The 23,357-nt window shown below is 38.4% G+C and overlaps 1 protein-coding gene across 27 annotated transcripts in view; it reads left to right on the forward strand.

The window, feature by feature from the left end:
* Window positions 1-21,123, forward strand: part of MTERF1 (mitochondrial transcription termination factor 1) — a 560,591-nt gene extending 539,468 nt beyond the window's left edge. For 18 of the 27 annotated variants that reach the window (XR_013523957.1, XR_013523959.1, XR_013523958.1 and 15 more), the window contains 6 exons: window positions 3,034-3,088; window positions 3,461-3,605; window positions 3,931-3,978; window positions 4,909-4,997; window positions 10,536-10,621; window positions 20,137-21,123. The gene's annotated coding sequence lies outside the window, so the exon portion shown is untranslated. Of the gene's footprint in view, window positions 1-2,941; window positions 3,089-3,460; window positions 3,606-3,930; window positions 4,998-10,535; window positions 10,622-20,136 lie in introns of those variants that run through there. The other 9 variants (XR_013523963.1, XR_013523964.1, XR_013523973.1 and 6 more) reach the window with 4 other exon arrangements.
* The last annotated feature ends 2,234 nt before the right edge of the window (window positions 21,124-23,357 follow it).

Genomic DNA, 23,357 nt, shown 5'->3' on the forward strand with positions numbered 1-23,357 from the left:
AGTGGCTTGATTACAGCCCACTGCAACCTCCGCTTTCTGGGTTCAGTAAAGTCTCCTGCCACAGCCTCCCAACAAGCTGGGACTCCAGGTTCACACCGCTATGCCTGGCTAATTTTTGTGTTTTTAGTAGAGACAGAGTTTTACCATGTTGGCCAGACTGGTTTCAAACTCCTGACCTCAGGTGATCCACCCACCTCAGCTGGGATTACTGGCATGAGCCACCATGCCCAGCAAGTTTTCATTTTTGCCTCTATTCAATAAAATGTGTAGTGTAAGGTATTTATGTGTGGCTTCTTGACCTTTTAAGTGATTATTGAAAAGTATACATTGTGAAGACCTTAATCCCAAACTCTCTCTCTCTCCAGCATCCAATTATTACAGTTTTGGGTGCTCAGAGGACAATAGAGGGCAGAGCACTCCATTGTAATACTGTTTACTTGTTTATAGGTCTGTCTCCCCCCACACAGCAGGAAACTCTATCAAAGGCAAGGACTGTGCCCTTTGCATCTTTTTAAGCCCACTGCCTTATTTGGCGCCTGGTACACAGCCAGCAAATACTTGTCAAATAAATCCATGAAGGTAAATTGAAAGCACACCATTAGTGTTAATTGGCAAGACCTTCTGTGGGCAAGTAAATGTGCCCACTAAGCCCGGGTAACCACAGTGTCTTTTGAGGCCCAACATTAAGCCCTTTTTCATTCTTACTGCCAGGCACAGAGCCTAAGAAGGCCTCAGTTTGATTTCCATATTTGGATCATGCTGAGTGCAGACCCCAGTTCTATAATCCATTTCTTTCTGAGGCTGTTGGCATCTCTGGAGTTGGGAAGTAACATCTGCTTCAGTGAGCTGATTACCCAATGAGAAAAAAGAGGTAAAGGCCAGCATTAGGTGGGGTCTGACTTAGATTCAAAGGAGGCATATGGCATGTATCTTAATGAGAATTTATATATTCAGGAAAAATACATCTGAAGGGCAAATTAACTGGTTCAAGATGGAACACATAAATAAAATGTAGCTGATCAGATTGCCCCAAGTTGATGGCACACTGTCTTGTAAAATCCTTCGTATTTATGCTTCCCTTTCAGTTCCCACTGCATCACTCTGGTTGGTGTCCTGGTTTACCTCAAGTCTGGATTACTGTAGTGGCTGCTTCTATGGGCTATCTTTGCTGGATGTCTCTGTACCAAATCCTGCTCCACAAACTACCATGTTAATCTCCCTAAAACCAAGGCTTCATTTGCCTTGGTTAGCTCAGAAAGCTTGGCTCAAAATCAAGGCTTTCATTTGCTAAAAACCAAGGCTTCCCTTCTTTTCCTGGCATTGAAGTATTTCCTTGAGGATCTGGTCTTAATCTGCATTTTTATGCTACCTCACTGCAGAGTTCCAATTCATCTCTCCATCCCACCAGCCTGGTCCATTCATTCACACAGGGTTTTCTGATTACTTTCTGCTATGTTTATTCATCCTATTTGGATACAAAGCTCTATTTAAATTGCTTCTGCCCACCTGTTCAGGTTCAGTTCAAGTCTCATCTACTCCACAAAGGCTTCTGTTGTCATTCTAGTCATCACCGGCACTTCCTTCTCTGAACAACTATAGAACTATAGAACACTGGGAGGAAACTCATGTTTATCTATGTTTTAAGTATCTTTTGGTTCAAACATTGTTCAGTAGGATAAAAACATGGGTTCTTTAGACATTTCATTGTCAGCTCACAGACTTTCCAATGTGAGGACCTCCTGTGATGCAGAAAACACATCTCCAGTCTAATGAGATAAGTATGGCAGGATGGGGTGCTCTGTCCACTTCATGTCTTTTGACCCTTTTAAAAATAACAGCGTATTAGAGTTATGTCTAGAGGAGTGAGCAATATCAGCCAGAGAAAGGTTTTACTTTTCAGAGAATTCCACTCTAAAGCATGAGAAGATCCAATTGGAAAAAAAAATTTGTTCATTTGGATCTGAATGGTAACTGCTTGTGGGGCTGGCTGGTTAGAGTATAAGGCATATTAGCAGAACAAAACTGAATTATCCAAGAAGAAAAGGAGGGAATCCCAGGAAAGAAGGTGTTCCCAGGCATCCATGCAAGGCAGAAACATAGAAACACAGCAGAAAGTGGCTTGAGGAGAATAAGAATGTCAACAAAATCTGCCCTACCTTTTGAAGTCTATATGGATTTCTGAGCAGTCATGAGTTAGATTAAGTTATTTCTGGTGATGGACTCATTTTGTATCCATTTTCAGGAGATGCAGAGAACAAGAGCAAGGAAGCTTCAGCCTATAAGGGACTAGATCTAGGAACCCTGCCAGAGAGATTCTCCTGTGGAAATAGGAAGAGATGGTGGTGGTCATGGTGGTAGAGATGAATATGAAATCAGGGGGAAATCTACCTGATTGGTTCAGGTAGTCAACAGAAAAGAAGAGCATTTATCTAATGTCAGCTACATATATTTTAATAGCAACACCTAGAATAAGACAGCTTCTAAAGTGCTAGATTAAACCTAAAGACTGAAATCTGCTACTTATTCCATAAAGACTCCTGGCACTTATAATTTGTAAGACTTTGTTTTTTAGAACATGTTTTTCAAACATTTTTGGTCACCCACAGTAAAAAATATCCTATACAGGCTAATGTTTCATGAAAAAAAGTTCACTGAGGATAAATACAAGGCATTTTTTTTTTTTTTCTAATTTGGTCTTGTCTTTCTTATTTAAAAAATGCTGGTCAAGACTTACTAAATTGACTTCGTGACCCACTAATTTAAAAAACCATGTTAGAACAAGCAGGCCTGGCTGATCTCTAAGACCAGAAGACAAGCGCTGAGAGAGACCCAGCAAACCCTGCTTCTGAGAGACTGCCAGGGGTACTATTAATGGAAGAGTGTAAAGGTTTCTTTTAACTTTTAAACGTTATCTTTTATTGCTTTGACCCTGTTGTTGCAGGAAAACTTGTTAAGAAACCACACAAGGATGGAATACTTGCTTAGAGACATAGGAGTAGCCTAGAACCTAAGAATCTGTGCTTCCTTCTACAGTTGTCTTTGGAAGAAGAATAGACATTCATAGCAGATCAAAGATTACTCTCTGAAGGTAGGACCATGTTTTTATATCCCCTTCAGCACCCAACATGGTGCCTTGCATGAGAAAAATGCTCATTAAAATGGTTAATTACACATTTTGAGATTCATTCATTCTGGAAGAGCATCTTTCACCTCTTAAAGGGTATTCCCCCTTTTGATAAACATGAACTCACATTGCTGACTATATAATTCCCGATTCTGACCCAGGACCTTTCACCTCTCTATGCTTCCATTTATGATGACCTGCTCTAGAAGATGAATAGAAAAGGAAATGATCATTTGTTTGTTGAAAACTATTAAGCTCCAGGCATGTGGCAAAATGTGTCTCATTTAAATCATGCAGCAATTTTATTGGATAGGCATTATTTTTTTTCCATTTTAGATAAAAAACAGAGCTGCATGAGGTTAAAAGACTTGAACAAGGCCACAGAGCTAGGACATGGCAGAGCCGGGATTTGAACTGCCACATCTGGATGATTCTGAAGTCTACATTCTTTGCATGCCTTCAGAGTGGGTCTTATGTGGAAGTAAGTCTTTCAGAACTTGCTGGAATGGATACTAATCTGGGTGTAAGTGTTAGCTCTTTCAAAACTCTCTTTGTATTGATCAACCTCTTTGGATCTCAGTATTTCACATGATCTGAAATGTGAATCATGCCCTTCTCACAACAGAACCATTGTGAAGATTAAATGAAGTAATAATTTATATGAATTATAAAGGAAGACCATTTTATAAATGTGAGATGCCATGTAATGCCTTGACTTCCTATAAGGGGTAAGGATGAATGTGGTAGCCTACCTGGAAAATGATATATGCTCAATAAGTGTTCATTTTCTTTTCTTCTTCCTTAAGGTGTTGTATTAGAAATCTACATAGGAGGAACCCAGGAAAACCATGCAGGTAAATGCTAGCCTGGAAGACAGAGGAAAAACATGCCAAGTGGAGCCCACCAGAAGGACAGCAGCCAGAGCTCAAGAGCCCAGCTTTAAAAGACAAGTGTTCACCGATGTGCTTTAAAATCTGTGATAAACTGTAGTATACACTGGTAGTGAGGAAATGTTGGGTGAGGCACCTGGAGAACTGGAAGACTATTTGAGGATGATGATACTTATTGATCATGTGAGTTAAGACTTTGGAGTCTTGTCTACGGATTACATGAGTGGCCGCCAATGGTGAAGATTTGAATTCAAGGTTGCCAAGCAACAATTTCAGAAGGGGCCTCCTTGCCTTTGGAAAATAAATGGAAAACTGGCTCAGGTTTCTGTCTTGGGTAGCCTCAGCAGTATGTTTTAGCTTGGGGGAGGATTGAGAAAATAAGAGACAGTTTTGTTCCTATTTGAATTAACCCATTTATGGTTACTTCTATAATTCCATTTATGCAATTTTCTGTGTGTGAAAAATCAGACCTTGGTGATGACCTTGAGCAGTTGGATATAAATAACTCCCACAAGCTTAGTGTTCCAATAATGGAACACTAGGCATACATGGATTAAAGTTCATAAATATTTAACTGCTTTCCAGTGTCTGTATCAGTAGGTATCATCAACTTCTTCAAATAGACTGCAAGAGCCTCAACTCTTCCTTACTACCAGCATATGATATGGTTTTTTACAGATTTTAAAATTAGATTCTGCTGATCACCTGGAAGTCAGAGGAATCAGGGAATGAGGATTTGCTTTTTCAAATCCTCTTTCTTGTTCAGCATTTCTGCCCTGGCTGCTGGATTTCCAAGCTAATCACCTACACATTACACTTCTTTTTCCTGTCACTTCATCTCACATGTATTTTATGGGCATGTTACTCTCTGCGGCTTTGTCCCCCAATTTATAGGGAAGCTCTGCTTGAGGATGTTGCTAAAGAAAATTCCCAGCCCTAGCTCACAAGAAACAGGATAAAAGAATCTTCAAGTCGCTGCCAAGGTCAGTTTCAGGATGGATAAAGAGAACATTTTCCTGGTGTCAGTGACTTGGATCTTCTGCCACTGAAAAGGTCATGGGCAAGGCTAGGTAGTTCTCAGGGTTGTGAAAATCAAGCGAACTACTAGAAATAAGCATGTTTTATAAATTATGAAATGTTTCACAAATGCAAGGGAGTATTTGTGTCAGAGGCTGGAGGGCCTAAGATTCACCTCCCCTCCTTTCCATGTTCTGATTGATAGAGAATAGGTATAAAGATAGCAGGCCAAAGGGAACCGGTATAGATCTTGCGATGGGTAGAGAAAATACCCACATCCCTGCAAATGCAGAGTCTACTAATGTCTGGATTAGAGGACACAGCTTGGAACTGGGCCAGCATGAACTCTTTCTAAATCGCTCCTGAATCCAAGCCATAGTATCTCCCTTACAGGTGGACTGTATCTGAGAAACAGGCTCCAAATTCATTTATCCAGTTAGCTGTGGGCCTGGGAGTGGAAAGGAGCTGAAGAGCTGTGGTACCCAGACTGCTCACAGCTTCAACCATGACCCATGCTCTCCATAAGCCCTGACCAGTCAGCCTACTCTTTCTCCTACTGGGAGGAGGGATATAGATGAGTGAAGAGAGAGGCCCCCAACAGTACCCAAGGGAAGGGAGGGCAGAATGCCAATGGAAATGGGGTCGGCGGGGGTAAATTTCTCTCTTTCTCAATATTTCCTATTTAGGGGGGACTATGATATCATAGTTTAAATTTCCTGTGCAAAGCAAAGAAACTCATAATTATTTTGGGTAACTGAATTCTCTGTTTCATCCTGTTCTTTCATTTACCCTCCCTATATTTGGTTCACTGTGAGTAGTTAGGAACTGTGTTGTAAGCAAAAGCCTAAGTTCAGGATCAAGGGTAATAAAGGAGATTAAGAAGTTCTTGATGAATGAGTTAAATGCAAGTGAAGAATGCATTTCAACAAGTTATTTTAGTGAGTTATGCTTACTCAATATATATCTGCTTACAGTAACAAAATGTATGTAGAGTTATTTCAAAATCTGATTCTTGAAATTCACATTAAAAATAATTTTGTTATGGACTTAAATTTAATAGCTGTAACCCCCTTTTCCTATTGATACAATTGTTTTTGTAATGGATTTTCTCAGGCAGGCAATCGTCATATTGTAAAAGCCAGACTATCATTTTTCACCAAATATCTGCTGAGTATCTGGCGTATGCTACACAACATGAGATACACAGAATTGAATAAGATATGATGCATCCTCTAAAGAGCCAATATGAGAGGCAATGAAAGCAATAATAATATAAAATGAACTAGATGTGTGGAGTTATAATCAAACTGGAACTGAATAATTCCTCAAAGTGGGGTGTACATATATACACATATATATAGTAATAGTGTGATTATTAGTTTGAGGGGCAGGGATGGGGAGAACTTTGGAAGGACAGAGAAACTCAGGAAGGACTTCAGGGAGGAGGTGGCATTTGAACTGAGTCTTTGAAAGGTGGGTATTATTTAGACAACATAGAGAAGAGATAAGATGTAATAGACAAAGGGAGTAGTGAGAGAAAGACACTGGGTAGCTGGCAGATTAGAAAGAGAGAATAACTACTGTTGATTAGATTATAGCGCTTGTCAAAGGGAGCGATGAAAAAGAGAAAGCTGAGTAGAGATGAAATAGCAGAGAACTCTTCATGGTACACAAGGGATTTTGAATTCTGCTCTCCACGGTATTGGGCCTTTATAACAAAGCCATGAGCAAACTGCAGGATGTCCTACCTGTTTGGTATGTATGAACCTTGGCTTTGTCTCCCAAAAATTGGAGGTGGAGGGGGAGATTATCTGGGAGGCTGTTCTAATTTTCCAGGCAGGAATTGTGTTTGCCTAAGCTAAAACAGTTGCTGTGGAAACTGCAAGGAGAGGAAGAATGGCAAAGTCTTGCTCAGAAAGAACCAATGGTATTTGATACAGTTGATGTCAACCTAGTGACAGCCAGGGCCCACTTGCTTTAACAGAGAGTCCCCTCATCTTTGTCATTGGTAATTTTTAAAATCAAGAATAAATATAAAATAATTTAGGTAAATACCAGCTGTCTTAAATCAACTGATTTTCAAGCACTGGCCCATTTCAGAGCTCAACAACACCTGAGAAGCTTGCCCATGCGCTTTGCACCTGGCTCACCACATCAGCTTGCTGTCCCTTTTTCATTTCTTTCACAGATAGAGCTGCCATGTACCATTTCCTTTGCACAAAGGGTTTCATAGCTATAGAATAGTTTGAAAATCATAACTCATCCAAACTTTATAGATGAAGGGATTGGAAGGATGCCATAATTTCTGGACTCCAGGTCAGATCACAAAAGAAATAGATAATAAATCCCCCTTTCAATATGCTTAATTCCCAATTTCTCTTTCAATGTTGTAATCCTGCTGTGTCATTATTATTCTGTTTTTCATCCTGGCACAATATTAATATCAGAGCTTGATTATAGATTTATCAGTATTCAGATGTGGAAAAATCAATTATTTACAAAAAGAACACCAGAGTTAGACTGGAAAGCTGCAGAGCCACTTTTGTGGAAGAGATTCTTGCCTGGGTATTCTCTGTCTTGTTTTATAATTTCTGTGTAGCACCATTTTATGCAAATAGCTAATGTTTTATCAACAACTCACATTGTAGAGTTAGATTATTATGGATTTTCTGTTTGTGGCTGGAAAGTTTGTTTTTCTTAGTAAAAATAATTACAAGCTACAAATCCTCATGACAGTGGGGGTTGTTGATGTAATAAAAAGATAATTTAGAAATCTAAAATGAATCTGAAGGGTCAAAGTAAAAAGATAAGTAAAATGTATTATCCTTTTAATAAACTCATACTCCCTGAAGACATCTGAGAAATGCTAATAATAGCACACAAATTATTACATTTCTAAAGAGGATTGATGGAATGCAGCCTTGGTAAAATTTGTTTGCACTCTCTTGTATGCCTCACATTTTGTGATGACTCTATCATGTGCCTTCTCTCTACTCACATTATACCAGAGCTTTTGAAACTCTAAGGTTTGCACAGATCACAGATCAGCTCAATGATTACAACAGGTATGCAGATTCTCAGTTTGTCTGAGATGAGCCTGGGATGCAGGTGATGCTGATGGTTCAGAAACTATACTTTGAGTAGCAAGGCTGTACATACTGCTCTTCTCTGACCCTGTGGAGTCTGACCACTTCACAGGATCTCCTATATCAATATTGCAAACAATTTTTTCTCAAACAGTGCTCTTTGATATTCTGGGGAATAGTGAGCATTGCTGAAGAAAGAGGGTAAGGTCCAAGTACACCTAGGACACTACCACTCTGCTAGAGCAGTTCCATTTTTATGAGTTTTACATATAGGCTGTTGTTTAAAGAAAGAGCTCCAGTTCTTAAAAAGGGGGGAAAAAATCTGAAAAGACAGCTCTAGATTTTTCCATCTTCTCTTCATCAAGGAAAGCTAATGCTTGCTGAGAACTTACAGTATGTGAGTCCTATGCAAAAGAATTGCCCAAAGTTACACATTTGAGAAGACAGGCTAGGATCTCAGAGCTGTCTGATTTTACTTAAAGCCTAGGTTGTTCCACATACACCATTCTTCCTTTCTGTCCTGGTTCTCTGCTGTGTCCTAGCCTCTGGAGTCTAATGCTCTACTTTCTCTGTTGAGAGTGAGTAACACGAGAAACTATTCAGTATTTTCTAATGGATTCTGTAAAGAGACAGTGGGAATAAAAGGTCTATATACATATATCAATGTATTTCTATATATAGAAGGAATTAAAATTGAAAACTAAAATTTTAAAATATATACCATTTGTAATAGCTCTAAAAATAAAATAGTTACAAATCTAGCAACTGTAGCTATATAATAATCATAACTAACATGCTATATTTGCTACATGTTCAATTACAAAATGCTAATGAAAGAAATCAAAGAAGATCTAAATAAATGGAGGGACATACAGTGTTCATTGTTTGGAAGACTTAATGTAATAAAGATGCCAACTCTCCTAAAGTGAGCTATAATTTTAAGCAAGACCAATAAAAATCCCAGTAATTTTTTTGTAGATATAAACGAATTGGAGCTAAAATTTATATGGGAGAAAAGAAATTCAAAGAGCTGAAATAATTTTGAAAAAAAGAATAATGCTCTTTCAGTATAAGTAAAATTTTTAGGACTTGCTATAAAGTTACAGTAATCAAGACAGTGGAATGGAATTGGTGAAGAGATGACAAATGAATCAGAACAAAATATGGTCCATAAATAGATTTATACAAATATGACCATTTGATACCTGACAAAGGCAATTGACAAAAACCATTCAACGAAGAAAGAATAGTCTTTTCAATAAATGGTTTTGGAACAATTTGTCTTTTTATGTAAAAATGTGAATTTGACCTAAGTTTCACACTTTATGCAAAGATTAACTCAAAATGGAGCCTAGCTCTAAATATAAAACATGAAACTACAAAACTTCAAGAAGAAAACATAAGAGAAAATCTCTATGACCTGGGATTAGATGATGAGCTTTTAGAAATAACACCAAAAATACCATCCATAAAATAAAAATTTGACAAATTATTCTTCATCAAAATTAAAAGGTTTTGCTCTGTTAGGGACATGATCAAAAGAATGAGAAAATAAGCTGCAGAGTAGGAGGAAATAGTGCAAATCATGTATCTTCCAAAGGTCTTGTATCCAATATATATACGGAACTCTCAAAACTCAATAAAAATACAACAACATTTAAAAATGGGTAAAGGGCTTGAACAGACACTTCACCAAAGAGGATATAAGTATGGCAAATAGGCACATGAGAAGATATTCAACATTATTAGCTATTAGGGAAATGCAAATTAAAACCATGATTTAATACTGCTACATACCTACTAGAATAACTAAAATAAAAATGCTAATAATACCAAGTGCTGACCAAGATATAGAGAAACAAAAACTCTCATACATTGCTGGCATGAATGCAAAATGATATAGCTACTTTGGAAAGTGGTTTGGTGGTTTCCTATAAAGTTAACATATGCTTACCAGTGATCCTGCTCTCTCAATCCTGAATGTTCATCCTAGAGAAATAAAAATTATGTTTCCACAAAAAGCTGAATATGAAAGCTCATTGTAGCTTTACTAAACCATCTAAATGTTCTGTTTCACCAACAGGTGAATGATTAAACAAATTGTGGTACATCCCTACAATGAAATACTACTCAGCAATAAGAAGGAATAGACTGTTGATACATTCAACAAGTTAGGTGAATCTCAAAGACATGATGCTGAGTAAAAGAAGCCATTTCAAAAGGTTATTTATACTATAATCCCATTTACATGACATTTTTGAAAAGACAAAACTATAGTGATGGAGAACAGATCAGTGGTTGCCAGGGGTTGGAAGAGGGGGAAGTTGTGACTATCATGGAGGAGTTTTTTGGGGTGTTGATGTATGTGTGCTTTTTATGGTGGTAATTACTTATATCTACATGCTTTGAAATTCACAGAGCTGCATACCAAAAGGAGCAAAAGTACAAAACAAACAAACAAGCAAATGATGGTGGAAACTATTTTCGAAAATTTTCCTGTTCTGGTAAGGTGGTTTTCAGAGCTCAAACTAGTCCTGCTGAAAATATTTCTTAAAATATAAAAGCATAGGGGAAAGTGTTAAGTATTTTGTTCTTTTGGATTTTTCTATTCTAATTATGCAAGTAAATTGGTGTAGAAAAGCAGATGTGTTGTCATGTGTGATTGTTACCATGGTAGAGCATCAAAATTTCATACTGATTGCTATCTCTTCTTTAATGTCGGGATTTTGGCAATGCATGGACCAACTGTGGTCTGATACACGGAAAGAAACATCAAAGTGATAACCGATAACCCCACCACAGGGGTTATGGCCACGACCATAGACTGTACTGGGTCGTTGACCCAGCTTATTTTTAAAGTCACAATGTTGCAGTAAGGGGTCCTGATCCAGACCCCAAGAGAGGGTTCTTAGATCTTGCACCAGAAAGAATTCAGGGTAAATGCAAAGTGCAAAGTGAAAGGAAGTTTATTAAGAAAGTAAAGAAAAACAATGGCTACTCCATAGACAGAACAGCCCAAGGGCTTCTAGTTGACCATTTTTATGATTATTTCTTGATGATATACTAAACTAGGAGTGGATTATTCATGCCTCTCCTCTTCAGACCATATAGAGTAACTTCCTGATGTTACCATGACATTTGTTAACTGCCATGGCGCTGGTGGGAGTGTAGCAGTGAGGATGACCAGAGTTCACTCTTGATGCCATTTTGGTTTTGGCCAGCACCTTTACTGCAACCTGTTTTATTAGCAAGGTCTTTATTGCCTGTATTTTTTGCTGACCTCCTCTCTCATCCTGTGATTTAGAATTCCTTATAGTCTGGGAGTGCAGCCCAGTAGGTTTCAGCCTCATTTTACCCAGCTTCTATATAAGATAAAGCTGCTCTGGATCACATGCCTGACAGCAACTCTTGACTAGAGAAATCTGCAAAGGAGATCTCTAAATATGGTCCATGAACTAGGGATTACAGTTATTAAAAACAGTAACATTTTTATTTTCAAATTTAAGAAGAAACAAACAATTATCACCTGAAATCCAAATATAGTTTCATGGCAGGAAGAAACATACCATTTAGCTACATTGCATATACAATTAACTATATATAAACATCATTTAAACCATCTCCATCATCACAGCATTCCTGGGTGTATAACAGTAGCAGGAAGGATGGATGCTCTTCCACAAAAAAAAGCAGGGAAAAACTTTGCCAATTCACTCAATGTTATATATACTTTAATTAGCAAATGCATGCATATCTAAGATTGTTAGGTCTCTGGATGAATTGGTTCTTTCTGTCATTATGAATTGGACTTCCTTATCTCTGGTAATACTCTTTGTCTTGAAGTCAATTTTGTCTGATATTAATTTGGTTTTATTGGCTTTCTTATATTTAATTCATTCGTGGTATGTAGTTTTCTCACCTTTAAGTTTCAACTTCTGTCTTTATGCTTAAAGTATCTCTCCTGTAAATAGCATATAGTTGGGGTTTTAGTTGTTGTTTTTTTTCGCCAGTCTGACAATCTCTGCCTATTAATTGGAATGGTTATTTCATTCACATTTCATCTAATTATTGATATGACTGGGTTTAAGTCTATCACCTTTGTTTGTTTTTTATTTGTCATCTCTGTTCTTTTGTCTTTCTTGTGTGTGTGTGAATCAAGTAATTTTTAGTATTCGTTCTCTTTTCTTTGTTGGCTTCTTATCTATACCTATTAATATCTTTTCCTAGGAATTAATATTAACCTATCACAGTCTATGTTGAATTAATATTGTACTACTTCCTGGCAACACAGTACAATTCTATTTATACCTTGGCCCTTTCTTTGAGCTATTGTTGTCACATACTTTACTACTGCTTATATTATAACCCCTCTTCATAACATATTGCTTGTTTTAACTAACAAACTTAGAAAAAAACAGCATTTTATAATTACCCACATATTTACAATTTCCAGTGCTCCTCCGTCTTTCCCATAGGTCTGAATTTCCAATTGATATCATTTCCTCTTTGAAGAACTTTTAGCATTTTTAGATTTAAACTTTTTAAAAATGTAAAATCTTTAGCATTTTTTTTTTTTAGTCAATTCTGCTGGTGCAAATATTCTCAGCTTTTATCTGCTTGAGAATGTTTTTATTTCACTTTAACATTTACAAATATTTTACTAGATATAACATTCTAAATGATGAGATTTTTGTTTGTTTGTTTGTTTTTTGAGACAGAGTCTCGCTCTGTCACCCTGGCTGGCTGGAGTGCAGTGGCACGATATCGGCTCACTACAACCTCTGCCTCCCAGGTTCAGAAGATTCTCTTGCCTCAGCCTCCCAAGTAGCTGGGACTACAGGAATGTGCCACCACGCCTGGCTAATTTTTTTTTTTTTTTAGTAGAGATAGGGTTTCGCCATGTTGGCCAGGCTGGTCTCAAACTCCTAACCTCAAGTGATCCTCCCTCCTTGGCCTCCCAAAGTGCTGGGATTACGGGAGTGAGCTACAGAGTCTGGTCTAGATGATGAGCTTTTAAAAGCTGTCATTACATTGTCTTCTGGCTTTCATTGCTTTTGATGTCAACAGTTATTCTAATTATCATTGCTGTTTTTAATGTGTCTTTCTTCTGTGGCTGTGTTGATTCTTTTTTCTTTCATTGGTTTCCAGTAGTTTGTCTATGATGTCTAATATTACTGCATTGTAGAAAGAAAATGTGGTTGTGTTCTTGATTCTTTAGGATTTCTTGGGACTTCTTTTGTGGTCTGATATGTGGTTAGTGTTTTTGATGTTGCTTGAAAGTAATGTAAATTCTCTATTTCAGGAATACGTGTTCCCACATAGGACTCCTTTAATCCGGCTTGTTCATTATGTTGTTTAAAATGTCTATATTCTTATCAACATTTGATCAGGTTCTGAAAGAGGCATGCAAAATGTCTTCTACTAAGGTAGATTTGTCCAATTTATTTGATAAGCTAGGAGTCTATTTTGTTAGGAACATACAGACTCAGCATTGCTATGGATTTCCTGTGAATTACTCTTTAGTCATTGAATCATGATCTTCTTTATTCCAAATTAAGCTTTTATGTCTTAATATTGCTTTTCTGGCAATGTCAGTCTTTACCTATTTTGTCTTTTTCCATACCTTTCAACTATTAAGGATTATCGTGTTTTAGGTATTTCTCTTAATAACTGCATACAGATGAATTTTATTTTCTAAAAACAGTCTGAAAGCCTCCATCTTTGAACACACTAGTTTAACCTGTTTACATTTGCTGAGATTACTGATATATCTACACTTTTTCTACTCTATTTTGTTTTTTTTCTGTTTATTATGCCTTTTCTTAGCTTGTTTTTTCTCTTTCCTGCTCTTTATGAGAATGATCTAGTGCTCTTTATTTTTAAAAAACTTTTAGTTTCAGGGGTACATGTGTAGGTTTGTTATATAGGTCAACTCGTGTCACCAGGATTTATTGTACAGATTATTTCATCATTCAGGTACTAAGCCTAGTACCTAATAGTTATTTTTTCTGATCCTCTCCCTCACCCTGCGCTGTCCCCGACAGGCCTCAGTGTGTGTTGCTCCCACCAATGTGTCCATGTGTTTTCCTCATTCAGCTCCACTTATAAGTGGGAACAGGCAGTGTTTGGTTTTCTCTTTCTGCGTTAGTTTGCTAAGGATAATGACCTCCAGCTCCTTCCATGTTCCTGCAAAGGCCAACATGAGCTTGTTCCCTTTTATGACTGCACAGTATTCCACAGTGTATATGTGCCACATTTTCCTTATCCAGTCTGCCATTGATGCACTAGGATGATTACATGTCTTTGCTATTGTGAATGGTGCTGCAGTGAACATGGGCGTGCATGTGTCCTTATGATAGAACAATTTATATTCCTTTGGAATTTTACTCAGTAATGGGATTTCTGGGTTCAGCTCTTTTAGGATTCAGCATGCTGCTTTCCACAATGGTTGAACTAATTTACACTCCCACCAACAGCATTTAAGTGTTCTTTTTTCTCCACAACCTTGCCAGCATCTGTTATTTTTTTACTTTTTAATGATAGCCATTCTGACTGGTGTGAGATTATAGTTTCTCATTATGCTTTTGATTTGCATTTTTCAACCAGTCAGTAATACTCAGCTTTTTTTCTTCATATGCTTCTTGGCCACATGTATGTCTTCTTTTGAAAAGTGTCTGTTTATGTCCTTTGCCCACTTTTTAATGGAGTTGTTTGTGTTTTTTTTCTTGTAAATTTGTTTAAGTTCCTTATAGACACTGGATATTAGACCTTCATCAGATGTATAGTTTGCAAATATTTTCTCCCATTCTGTAGGTTGTCTGTTTACTCTGTTTGTATGTTCTTTTGCGGGGCAGAAGTACAGCAATCTAGTGTTCTTTAATCTTTTTTTCCCATGTAAAAGAAACCCTACATTTCCCCCTATTCTTTGAGAGTCACTCTTAAATTTTGGAAAGCATACTTGCTTGTCTAAAGTAAACCTAAGTCTATTTTCCTCCTAAATAATAAAATGAACTTGGACTTTGCAGTCTCTCCTCATCCCTTTGTTCCTGCTGTTGTCATCTAGCATTTTAGTTACCTGTTATTTAAACAACCCCTTAACTGATCTTCTTTAAAGCAAACAAATGAGCAGTGCTTCTTAGAGTTACAAACATGTTTACAAATTTCTTTGTTTACCATCATCCCTTCTTGCACCCCACTTTGTATTTTGGGATTAAATTTCCTATTTCATCAAGTATGAGTTCTTTTGGTGCGGGCCTCAAGTTGATAAATTCTCTCAATCTTTGTTTCTTTGAAAATGCCTCTTTATTTCACCCCACCTTAGAACAGTAATCTAGCATGGTATATTATTCTAAGTTAATACCTATTTTCCCTAAGCATTTTGACAATATTTTGTCATCTCATGACATCTGTCATTGATAATATAAAGTCTGCTGTCAGCTTAACTTGCAGTTTTCTACATGGACAATCCCAAATTATTTCATAAAGTGTTTCTATTCTTTCATTCCACACATTCCTAAGCAGTGCTTCTTAACCTTTTTTTTAAAGGAGTTTTGCAGAGTCCTGTGAGAATCTGATAGCCAAAGCCACCTGCACATCTCCATCCACACAAAATCAGGAGGTTCAGAGATCACTTGAAGTCTATCTTTGAATCCTCTTAAGAACTTCTGATGAGAATTACTCTAAAACAAAAAAAAGCATTCAAAAAATATATTTGCTAAATTAATTAATTAATGGACATGAGTCTGGATGGAGATCTAGATGGGTGAAGAAATGAATCCTGGATAATCAGAATTTCAGACATCTTAACTGTTAGTCCTGTTAACAGACTGACACGGATTATTTTTTAATCTATTACTTCAGATTTTATAATTTGAATACAAAAATGAAACTAATATCACTTCTTAGAGATACATGTATACTTTAAGGTGACATGTAATTTGACTACTAATAAAAATGCCACACTGAAAAGATAACCAGTGTTTACTTTTTAAAGTTTGCAGAGCATTTCCATATATATTCTTTTAATTCATTTAATTATCAAGTAAACCTAGGAAGTTAAGTATTTTTGCCTTCACTTTTTGCAACTGAGGAAGCCAAAGCTGTTGAGAAAATGTTAATGATTTGCCTAAAGTTGCACAACCAGCTAGCTGTTTCATTTTCTTCTCTCTGGTTTCTCTTTGTCTTCTCTTACATTCTCCATTCCCCCGTGCCTTAGTTAGTTTGGACTCCTACAACAAAGTACCACAGGCTGGGTGGCTTGTAAACAATAGAAATTTATTTCTCACAGTCTGGAGGCTGGAAGTCTAAGCTCAGAGTGCAAGTAAGGTGGAGTTCTGGTGAGGGCCTGTTTCCTGATCTGTAGATGACTGTCTCCTTACTGTGTCCTAATGCAGTGGAGGATACAAGAGAGCTCTTTGGGGGGGTCTCTCTCTCTCTTTTTTTTTTTTTTTTGAGACAGTTTCGCTCTTGTTACCCAGGCTGGAGTGCAATGGCGCAATCTCGGCTCACCGCAACCTCCGCCTCCTGGGTTCAGGCAATTCTCCTGCCTCAGCCTCCTGAGTAGCTGGGATCACAGGCATGCACCACCATGCCCAGCTAATTTTTGTATTTTTAGTAGAGATGGGGTTTCACCATGTTGACCAGGATGGTCTCGATCTCTTGACCTTGTGATCCATCTGCCTCGGCCTCCCAAAGTGCTGGGATTACAGGTGTGAGCCACTGCTCCCAGCCTGGGGTCTCTTTCATAAGGGCACTAATCCCATTCATGAGGACTCCACCCTCATGACCCAGTTACCTATCAAAGGCCTTACCTCCTTATACCATCACATGGTGGGTTTAGGATTTCAATGTATAAATTTTGGGAGACACAAACATTTAGTCTGTAGTACCCTTGCCTCAGAGCTGCTAGACACCAGCAAGAGTGTATAACAATTTGTATGCCCCAGCAAGGGCAGCCCTATATTAAGAAGCAGGGCATCCCCAAGGCTCCAAGTGCTACCTCAGACCTGGAAAGCCTTGAGCATGCTCCACTTGGACTAAAGAAGAAAGAGAGAATCCACCTGGGGTGATTCTCTGGGATGCATGCTGTGAGTGCATGCATCAGAACTGCAGAGGAACACAGAATGGGCAATAAACCTCCAAGGAGGCTTCTCCTACCCACTAAATGATCTTTAATTGTGACTTCTCCCTTCATCAGGCTGCTGTCTCTGATCCTTTTCTTTATTTACTAGGCCATATTGTTGGGGTCATTCCCATTAGACTTACTGTCCACTCTTCTCCTTACTCTGCACTGCCCTTTAGAATTTAGCATTTATCATTTAGAATTCTTCAAAACATTCATCCTAACTTTCCCCTAATGGTGGTAGGTGTGCAAGTTGCTACAACTGTAAGAGGGTCACGGGATGAGCCGGCGCTCAGCTTCCTCCCTGATTTGATGTTCCCAAGGTTCTTGGCCTCTCTTTGCCCCAGGAATGGGGAAGGGGCTCTGGAGTGGTGAGCTTACAGTTCACATAAATATCGAATCCAAAGAGTTTAGCAGAAAGCGATTTATTGGGCGGGGGGCGGGGTGGGTGGGGTAGAGCGCGAGCCAGAGAGCTCCCAAGCTGCCGTGGGAGGGGAATCTGAAGGGGATATCAGCACAGGTAGAGAGGAAAAAAGCAGCTCCCACGTTGTTGTGGGAAGGGATCTCAGAGAGGGAAATAACACAGGTAAGGGGCAGTGGTGTTTCAACTTTTAAGTTATTTCCGCCCATTCATGTTTTTGTTCAATGAGAGGAGTTCTTTCAAACTTCCTCTGGAGTGATTGATCTTCAACTCTGATGCTGGCTTGGCTAACCGGCCCAGAACAGAGGCCCTTCCTCCCAGAGCTTTTTGCGGGCTTTTTTAAACAAAGGAGCACATCTGAAATTTTACCCAGCCCACGCGGGAAAGTTAGACGAATAACTCTAGGTTCCCGGATGGGGAGAGGGATGGAGGCATGGCGCTGGGAAGTTCTTGCCTTTGAAACCACGCCCCTTGTGGACCCAGGAAGACAGGTTTTTTTTCCTTTAACACAGTCCATCACAACCTTTCAGGAAAAGTGGTCGGTAGTATCTAATACAGCTGAAGATATGAGGACTCCATAACACAGCAATCCCACTCCTAGGTAGAGACCCGAGTGAAATGTGCTCATATGTTCACCAAGAGAACAACACAGCATTATTCACAGCAGTTTTATTCATATCACCAAACTGGAAACTATCCACCATCAATATTAAATGATAGATAAATTGGGGTAGTATATTTACACAGTGGGATGGATGCTATACAACGAGAACAAACAAATTACAGTATAGATGAATCTTACAAACACGGTGAACAAAACCAGCTAGACAAAAGAGCACACACTCTATGATTTTATTAAAATTTAGTACAAAACTAATAAAATTAGTCTCTGCTGATAGATGTTAGGACAGTAACTACCCTTGGAGGAAACAGAAACTAAGAGGAAGGATAAAAGAGGCTTCTGGGGTCCTGGTAATATTCTGCTTTTGCTCTGGGTGTTGGTTAACTGAGGTTGCTCAGTCTGTGGACTGTGTGTAATGATGATATATTTACTTCTTTATATGCCTATTATATACCTAAGAGGGAAAATATTTATCTCTGCTCAAACTTAATTTAAATATACCTATTTAAGACTTACATATACCACACAAATGTACATAAGATTTGAAGGCCCTTATCCATTCCCTCAAAAAAAAAAAAAAAAAATCAAAGTAAGTCACTATTGTTGTCTACCAGCTGGGGCAGGAGCTGTGCCTTTAACCTGTTCATTTCATGAGATGTTATGTTAGTGCCCTCCCACCAAACCACACCAAGATCAGTAAAGGGATTATGTGAATACAATAGGCAGCCCTGATGAAACAGCTGCAATTATATATCTTAGCAGCTGTGTGCTTCTGTTCATGTTAGATAATTAGCCAGAAAATTGTTTGCATAATTACTTTATGAAGCATTTGGTGATTTAACCATTTAACTCTGAAGGCTTATCCAAAAGTCATTAAATCGTTTAAAGAGGTAGAGATCAGAGTTGGTGCTATTTCAGCAAACTTAACAAAACCCAAATGACTTCAGAATTCCATGGATCTCTTCTGTGTAGCCAATCATTGCAGCTGGCAGATCTGTGCTGGCTTTTGCTTTTTAAAATTTTATTATTTTCTCTCTAAAGGACATGTGTGTCAACTCTTTTAAAATGATATACAACCAAAATGAGTTCTTGGGCCTGCCACTACTCTTTCTGATTAGATGAAAGTACACATGAATCACTGCCTTGGTTATTAAATCCATGTGCTTCATTCCTTATTTGTGAATAGGAGACATTAAGAAAGAGAAATCAAGAGAGGTTACAAAGGCACGGGCAAAAGCAAAGAAGGGAAAATTGACCTTGGAGGTTTGTTTGAAAAGTACTTCAGGCCCACCAAAAGTATAGCCAACTTTGTAATATTTTGGTAGCTTTTCTGCACATTGCTAATGTCATCCTACCAATAGAGTTGATGACACAAAGCTTCAGTAGGGAATATTTTGTATTCCTTTTTCTTTTTGACTTAGAGGAAAAACTCAATTCTTTATATCTGGCAAGATACTGAGATAAGTAATTGATGGAGGCACATTGACTGGTTATAGCATTGGGCTTTGGGTCTGAATACTTGTATTTAAGTATTTAAGTCCTAACTAGCTCCCTCTCGTAACGTATAACCTCTCAAAGGCTCAGCCCTTGCTTCTCAAATGGAAACGCTGGCAGCAATTAGCATGGTGCTTAGAGTTCCGATTGGAATCCGATTGTATATGCTCACATCTCAGCTCTGCTCTTACTAGCTCTATGACCTTCAGCTTGCTGTCACTTAACCTCTTTGCACCTCTGGTTAATTTTAACAATACCTGTCTCATCTGGTGGTTGAGGATTCATCTTGTCTAGTTGTGCTACAATAACAAAATACCTGAGACTGAATAATTTGTAGACAACAGAGGTTTATTTCTTACAGTTCTGGAGGCTGAGAATTCTAAGATCAAGGAGCCAGCATTGGATGTCTGGTGAGGACCTTCTTGCTGCATCCCTACATGGCAGAAGAGATGGGAGGAGTAAACGGACTGCTTCAAACATTTTTTTTTCTTTTTTAATTATACTTTAAGTTCTGAGATACATGTGCAGAATGTACAGGTTTGTTACCTAGGTATACATGTGCCATGGTAGTCAAATCCTTTTATAAGGGACTAATTCCATCCATGAGGGCTTTGTCTTTTGACTTAATCACCTCCCAGAGCCCCACTTCTTTATCTATGCCACTGGCAATTCAGTTCCAACATATGAAATCTGGGGACACATTCAGACCATAACAGGATTAGATGAATTATGGGAACATATATGAGAGCTCTAAGAGCTGAATAAGCACTTTATAAATGATATCTATTGTTATTTTTAGATCTGTTGTTTGGGAGAATAAAATAACATTGTCTATGTGAAGTGAAAGTGCGACTTAAACTGTAAATTCTAGAAAAGATGATTTCTGTAATTCCGTAATTTGCCTAAGGATGACCCATTTATGATTCCCTAAGGAAAAAGTCAGAAGTTTAAAATTAAATATACTAAGCACAAGTTCAAATTAGTGTGTCTTAGGGAAGAAAACTCAACTGCATAGCTGCCATCAATTAATTAAGTCTCACAAGAGCCCAGTGCAGGCACAGCTCAGCTGGAAGATAGCAACTGAATAGTTAAATCCAGGAAGGGAACAAAAGATGGCCAACTATTGTTCAAGAAACAGAGGGTCTGCCATTTTTAAAATTACCCCTTGGGAGCCACTGCTAATGGGTATGGGCTTCTTTTTAGAGTGATGAAAGTGTTCTAAAATTGACTGTGGTGATGATTGCACAACTCTGTGAATATACTAATTCCATCAGATTGTACACTTCAAATGAATGAGTAGTATGGTATGTGAACTATATCTCAATAAAGCCATTTTTTAAAAATCCTACTCCTTGAACTTCAATTCATATCACAGGCTTCTTTTTTAAGAAACACATGAAAAGAGAATGCATTTGGCTTCTTCCGGAGTGGCGAGGCTGCTGGCGCCCAGGCTGAGCTCAGCAGCTCCCGCTCTGGACTTTTTTTTTTTTTAATTGTACTTTAGGTTCTGGGGTACATGTACAGATCATGCAGGATTGTTGCATAGATACACACATGGCAATGTAGTTTGCTGCCTCCATCCCCCCATCACCTACAAACTTCTAAGTGATGACTGCAGGTACTGCAGAACCTGGCAGCCTAAAATCCCCACCGGACCGTGAGCAGACAGAAAAGAATGTCAATTGCTTCCTTTTTTCTTTTTTTCTCATTTGTTTGTAAATGAGAGCAGGGTTTGAAAGGAAAAGGCTGACCCCAAGGGTGTGTGTCCTGCTCATTTTGTCAGGTGGCAGTTGGAGGGAAAGAGCAGGGGTCAGCACCCTGGGAACTGTGGTGGTGGGAAGCCTCCCAAAAGGGGCAGGAGTTCCTCCTGGGGAGAGGTATCTGTCTGTTGTGTTTTGGTACAACGTCTCCCAAGCTGTTTCCACTTCCACCTGATCTTCTGAAGAATAAAGAGACTGAGATCTTGTGTGGTAGCAGGGGGTCCTTCCAATACCCACTCTAGTCTCCCATTCAGAAGCGGCTTAGAGCTTCAGCTTCTGCCAGAGGTGAAAGTTAGTGACTTCCAATGTAAACAATGAGAAGCCATTATAAAGACATCCACAGACATGGAAAAAACAAAAGCACTGCCGATAAAGACCCCCAAACAAACACCAGACTCCATTCTCAGGGCATAAGACTAGACTCTCTGGAGGCTGCCAGGGGCCACTTTGTCCCAAACTCCAGATTGGAGAACTATTTGAAAGGTTTCTTTTTCAGTGGGAGTGGAAGAAATCTTTAAAGACATAGTGAGCTTCTAAGACATCCAGAAAGAGCAAGCCTGGTCTCAGGGTATCTAGGGCTCTATTAGGGGGTTGCCTTGTGTGCCACAAAGTGCACCCTTCTTATATGTGGCTTTCCAGGGAGATAGCTTTAATTAGTAGTATATCTTTGTTATATTTAGCCAAACATTACAGAAGGGTCAAATTCTAAAATATTTTAAAAGATAAAACTAGTAGGTACAAGTTTGAGGAGGACCACAATATTTACATGGTTCCAAAAGTATCTCCCCCAATATTTTTATTAATTGCAAAGAAAACAATAACATCAAGAATAGGAAAGGCTAGGCTGGATGCCATGGCTCATGTCTATAATGTCAACACTTTGGGAGGCTGAGATGGGAGGATCACTTGAGGCCAGGAGTTCAAGACTAGCCTGGACAACATAGGAAGACTCCAACTCTATGAAAAATACAAAATTACCCAGGTGTGGTGGCACATGCCCGTGGTCCCAGCTACTTGGGGATGCTGAGGCAGGAGGATTGCTTGAGGCCAGGAATTCAAGACTTCAGTGAACTATGATTATGCCAATGCACTCTAGCCTGTGTGACAGAGCAAGATCGTATTGGGAAAAAAAAAAAAGATTTAATATGACAAGTTGACATCAAGTATGATAATACACTGAGAAAGGGCCAACATATCTTCTGTGATATTCCTGCCAAATATGTGTAACCTGAAAACAGTTATGAGGAAGCATTAGGCAAACCCAAATTAAGGGACATTCTATAAAACAGCTGGTTTATATTCTTCAAACGTGTTAAGGTTCTAAAGGACAAAAGAAAAAAAAAAAGAGTTCAAGATTAAAAGAGACTAAAGAGACCCAAGACAATGCCTGATTCTAGATTGGATCTTTGATGCTTTTGCCATAAAGTCTATTGCTGGGACAGTGGTGATTTGAATAAGGTCTAAAAATTAGGTAACAGTGTAGCAGTGTTAACGCTCCCTAATTGTAATAATTGTACTGTGTTTGTGTAAAAAAAAAAAGCACCCTTGTTTTTTTAGGACATATACACCTGAAGTATTTCGGGTAAAGAAATATCATACCTGCAACCTGCTCTCAAATGGTTAGACAATAGCAATGATCATTATATATAATTAGGGAGAGAGAATGGGAAAGCAAAAGTGTTAACCTATTAACACTTGAAGTATTTGAGTGAAGGATACATAAGATTCTTTGTACTGTTATTGCAACTCCTTGCAAGTCTGAAATATTTCAAAATAAAATTATATTTTTAAAACATTACATTTTCCAGGAGAAAAAAAGTAA

This window comes from Callithrix jacchus, chromosome 11 (genome assembly GCF_049354715.1).
Source record: "Callithrix jacchus isolate 240 chromosome 11, calJac240_pri, whole genome shotgun sequence".
Taxonomy (NCBI): domain Eukaryota; kingdom Metazoa; phylum Chordata; class Mammalia; order Primates; family Cebidae; genus Callithrix; species Callithrix jacchus.